Genomic DNA, 5823 nt, shown 5'->3' with positions numbered 1-5823 from the left:
AAGTTCCATGTTCAGCATGCTAGGGGCATGTGACAGATGAACGGACCGCATATTCGGATTCGTTGGATTTTTCTGAGTAACTTTCATATAGAAAACATTTTCATCCGAGTTACGGTTTTATTTTCTATGAATTTTTAAAGATTAAACCATTTTCTGAATTTATTTAAATTAACAGAAAGGATAAAATGACGTCAGCATGACGTGCTGATGACGTCAGCAATCAACAGACTCGCTGACCAGGTCAAACTGACCAACGGGTCCCACATGTCATAGACAAAGGGCTAACAGTGGGTTATATTAAATTAACAGGGTGTTAATTAGCAGTTAGGCCCCACATGTCAGTGACTAATTAGCTAAACTAATTACTTTTAATTATAAAACCATTTTAATTAGCTTAATTATGTGGTGGGGCCTACACGTCAGTGGTACTGGGCTGCCCAGTCAGCAGTTGACTGGGTCAATCCGGTCAACTGGGGGCCATAGGGCCCGCTGGCAGCGACCCTGGGGGTGGCCCCAGGTGTGCCACGTCGGCGGTGGCCGGCGGCTCAACGCCGGCGACGCTAAACGCGGCGGCGCGGCTCGGATCTCGCCGGAAAATGGCCTCAGGCGACCATTTGGCGCGCGGCCTAGCGCGTTCGAACGAGGGAAATGATCCGCGTCGATCTACGGCACTCACGCGGTCTGAAGCGGACGGAGTCGACGGCGGCGTCGACCGTGGCGGCGCCGGAATTCGGCCGAGGTGCGGTACGCGGCCAGAGGGCACGAGGTGGTGAGCTAGAGGCTCGGGCGGCACTAGGGAGGCGCCCTGAGCATGTTGCCGTGCTTGCCCGGCCTTGGCAATGACTACAGCGACGGCGACTAGCTGCACGGCGGAACCGAGCTCGGCCATGGCGGGCGCTGTGGCGACGGGATCACCAGAGGCCAGGGGAGTGAGGGGAGAGGATGAGGGGCTCACCGCGCGGTGCAAGAAAGGCCCTTGACAGGTTAGGAGCGCAGGGGAAGGCCGAATCGACGACAGCGGCGTCCGACGACCCGGGGAGGAAGAAGACGGGGATCCGGTGTTGCGGGGCTTGCCAGCTTGCGTTCGTGGCCGTAGTCGACGTAGCGGAGCGCAGAGGAGCGGCTGGTTACGGCGGAGGAGCACGAGGGGAGCGGCCGCCGCGGTGATGCGAGGTGGAACGACGGCGATGGTGCTCGGGTGAGGCGGGCGAGCGAGACAGAGAGGGAGAGGAGGAGCAGGCGGAGTGGGTGGTGCAAGTGGAGGCGGGGATCAAGGAGGCGAGGAGGCGCAAGCCTTATCCCCACGCTCGGGCGATGCCGGCGAGGCGGGTCCGGCGGGGATGGGCGCACTCTGCCTCGCCCGGTCGGAGGAACAGGAGGAGGGGGGAGAGCGACAGGAAAGGGGGAGTGGGCCGGCTGGGGTGGGCCGACGGCCAGCTGGGCCTGTCTCTGCGGCCTTAGGCCCAGGGTCAGGGGGGTTTTCCTTTCCCTTTTTGTAAACAGCTTTTGCATTTTCTTTTTCTTTTAGCCAATAAAGACTTTGCAAAAATTATGCCATTGGACAAAATAATTTCAAAGAAGTATATTGCACTGCCACGAAAATATTGTGAGACTTTAGAAAAAGAATGCCAATTTTATAAATTAAAAAGGCATTTAATTTATTGCTTAGGCCATTGTTTTAAGTAGCTTAGGCCACTTAAACCTTTTGCAAAAATGTTGGTTCACCACCAATATTAGTTGTGGATTATTTGGCACATGATGAACATTTTTTGTGTTCATGTCTGAGCATTTTGAATTGCACACAGAATTTGAATTTGAATTCAATTGGAATGTGAAAGAACATGAGACAATAATGATCAGGCACATGTTTAGCAAAAAGATTAACTTAACCCCAGGGGTTACTGTAGCATCATTACACCGGGGTGTTACAACTCTCCTCCTCTAAAAGAAATTCTCGTCCCGAGAATTAAGAGGTAGAAGGGAACAGGTCGGGGTATTCAGCCCGGAGGTTATCTTCGCGTTCCCAAGTGGCTTCCTCTTTAGTATGATTCGACCATTGCACCTTGAGGAACTTGGTAACCTTCTGGCGGGTTCGACGTTCAGCTTCTTCAAGAATGCAGATCGGATGCTCTTTGTAAGTGAGATCATCTTGAACTTCAATCAATTCCGGATCCACTTCACGTTCCGGATCCTTGAAGCATCGACGAAGTTGCGACACATGGAAGACGTCATTGACGTGAGAGAACTGAGGTGGCAACTCCAATTGATAAGCCACCAGTCCATGACGGGCGAGAATACAGAAGGGACCAATGTAGCGCGGAGCTAGCTTGCCCTTGACTCCGAACCGATGAGTGCCTCTCAAAGGAGTGACACGCAGATAAGCTTGTTCACCAGGTTGATAAGTTGAACCCCAGTGTTTCCGGTCATAGTTGCTCTTCTGGCGGGATTGGGCCGCCTTGAGATTATCCCGGACAATTCGAACCTGCTCTTCAGCTTGTTGAATAATGTCCGGACCAATGAGTGCTCGTTCCCCAGTTTCTGACCAATTCAGAGGGGTTCGGCACTTACGTCCATAAAGCACTTCAAAGGGTGCCATCTTCAAGCTGGCTTGATAGCTGTTGTTATAAGAGAACTCCGCATAAGGGAGAGATTCTTCCCACTTCTTGCCGAAAGAAATAACACAAGCTCGAAGCATGTCTTCAAGAATTTGATTGACTCGCTCGACTTGGCCTTGGGATTGGGGATGATAAAGCAGTGCTCCAGGTAATATGAGTTCCCATTGCCTCTTGGAAACTATCCCAGAACTTAGAAGTGAAAATACTGCCGCGGTCTGAACTAATCTCCTTCGGAATGCCATGGAGTGACACAATTCGGGAGATATACAAGGTTGCCAATTGACTAGCAGTGATAGTCTCCTTGACTGGCAGAAAGTGAGCAACCTTCGAGAATTGGTCGATGACGACAAAGATAGCATCGTTACCTTTCTGAGACTTGGGAAGGCCAGTGACGAAGTCCATTTGGATCTTATCCCACTTCCATTCAGGAATCGGAAGCGGTTGTAGAAGTCCAGCCGGTTTCTGATGTTCTGCTTTGACGCGACGGCAAACGTCACATTCTTCAATATATCGAGCAATGTCTTGCTTCATCTTAGACCACCAGTACTTCTGATGGATGTCAAGATACATCTTGGTACTTCCCGGATGAATAGAGAGAGGGGTGTCATGCGCTTCTTTCATCACCTTCTCTGTCATAAGCTCGAACCGGGGTACGACAATGCGATCTCTGAAGTATAAGGTTCCATCTTCACGAAGTGAGAAATCTCTGGATTTCTCTAAGGCAAGATCCTTTTTCATCAGATCAACATGAGCATCTTTGGCTTGAGCAGACTTGATTGCTTTCAGAAGAGTTGGTTCCAAAACAAGGTTATTCAGAGAACCCTGTGGAACTAGTTGAAGGTTCAGCTTGCATAGCTCTTCATAAAGGCCGGGTTGAGCTTTGTAGACCTGGTGATTATTGCAATAAGACTTTCGGCTTAGGGCATCGGCCATTACATTAGCCTTGCTAGGTGTATAAGATATACCGCAGTTGTAGTCAGCAATAGCTTCCATCCATCGTTGCTGACGGAGGTTCAGATCTGGCTGAGTAAACAGGTATTTCAGACTCTGATGATCGGTGAAGATCTCACAACGATTACCGAGAAGGTATTGTCGCCATAGTTTCAGTGCAAAGATAACCGCAGCAAGCTCGAGGTCATGAACTGGGTAGTTTTCCTCGTGAGGACGCACTTGACGGGAAGCATAAGCAATCACCCTGCGCTCTTGCATTAGAACACAGCCTAATCCTTGACGTGAAGCGTCACAATAGATGACGAAGTCCTTGCGAGAATCAGGAGGAGCAAGCACTGGGGCAGAAGTCAGCTTGTCCTTGAGTGCCTGGAAACTTTCCTGACATTTGTCTGTCCAATCGAACTTAACGCCTTTGTGAAGCAGATTAGTCAGTGGCTTGGCGATCTTGGAGAAGTTCTCGACAAAGCGGCGACAATAGCTGGCCAGTCTGAGAAAGCTTCTGACTTGCTTGACAGTCTTCGGAGGGGTCTAGTCAAGAATAGCCTGAACGCGCTCTGGGTTGACGGCAATACCATCCTTGGAGATAACATGACCAAGGTAGGTGACTTCGGGTAACCAGAATTCACACTTGGAATACTTGGCATAAAGTTGATGCTCTCGAACCTTCTCCAAAACAAGACGAAGATGTTCAGCATGTTCTTCTTTATTCTTCGAATATACCAGGATATCATCCAGATAGACTACGACGAACTTGTCGAGGTAATCCATGAATATATAGTTCATCAAACGAGAGAATGTAGCTGGAGCATTGGTTAAACCGAATGACATGACGGTGTACTCGTAAGAACCATAACGAGTCACAAATGCGGTCTTTGGAATATCCTCTTCACGAACACGGATCTGGTGGTAACCCAACCTCAAGTCGAGTTTAGAGAATATCAATGAACCCGCAAGTTGATCATACAGATCATTGATCTGAGGAAGGGGATATTTGTTTTGAATTGTAGCTTGGTTGATAGGACGATAGTCTTGGACCAAACGGTTCATACCGTCCTTCTTCTTGACAAAGAGAGAAGGTGCATGATCTCATACATCACAATTCATCATTCATCACAACTTCTGGCCATATCACATCACATGATCAATCGCTGCAAAAACAAGTTAGACGTCCTCTAATTGTTGTTGCATCTTTTACGTGGCTGCAATTGGGTTCTAGCAAGAACGTTTTCTTACCTACGAATCACCACAACGTGATTTTGTCAACTTCTATTTACCCTTCATAAGGGCCCTGTTCATCGATTCCGCTCCAACTAAAGTGGGAGAGACAGACACCCGCCAGCCACCTTATGCAACTAGTGCATGTCAGTCGGTGGAACCGGTCTCACGTAAGCGTACGTGTAAGGTTGGTCCGGGCCGCTTCATCCCACAATACCGTTTGAGCAAGAAAAGACTAGTAGAGGCAAGTAAGATGACAAAATTCACGCCCACAACAAATTGTGTTCTACTCGTGCAAAGAGAACTACGCATAGACCTAGCTCATGATGCCACTGTTGGGTAACGTTGCAGAAAATTAAAAAATTTCCTACGGTTTCACCAAGATCCATCTATGAGTTCATCTAAGCAACGAGTCAAGGGAGAGAGTTTGCATCTACATACCACTTGTAGATCGCGTGCGGAAGCTTGCAAGGTGATGATGTAGTCGTACTCGACGTGATTCGAATCACCGATGACCAAGTGCTGAACGGACAGCACCTCCGCGTTCAACACACGTACGGGACGGGAGACGTCTCCTCCTTCTTGATCCAGCAAGGGGAAGGAGAGGTTGAGGAAGACAGCTCCACCGGCAGCACGACGGCGTGGTGATGGTGGAGAGGCAGTACTCCGGCAGGGCTTCGCCAAGCACACAACGGAGGAGGAGAGGTGTTGGGGAGGGGAGGGCTGCGCCTTGGAGGGTGGTGCGGCTGCCCTCCCCTCACCCCTCTATTTATAGGGGGAAGGGAGAAGGGGGCCGGCCCCCTAGAACCCATCTAGGGGGGGTGCGGCGGCCTAGGGGAGAGGGGAGAGGGTGGCTTGCCCCCCAAGCCAAGGGGGGCGCCCCCTCTAGGGTTCCCCTCAACCCTAGGCGCATGGGCCCAAGGGAGGGGGGTGCGGCCAGCCCACCAGGGGCTGGCTCCCTGCCCCACGCAGCCCATGTGGCCCCCCGGGAGGGGTGGCCCCTCCCGGTGGACCCCCGGAACCCTTCCGGTGGCCCCAGTAC

This window comes from Triticum dicoccoides, chromosome 5A, assembly GCF_002162155.2.
Source record: "Triticum dicoccoides isolate Atlit2015 ecotype Zavitan chromosome 5A, WEW_v2.0, whole genome shotgun sequence".
NCBI lineage: Eukaryota > Viridiplantae > Streptophyta > Magnoliopsida > Poales > Poaceae > Triticum > Triticum dicoccoides.
This window is presented reverse-complemented; position numbering follows the sequence as displayed.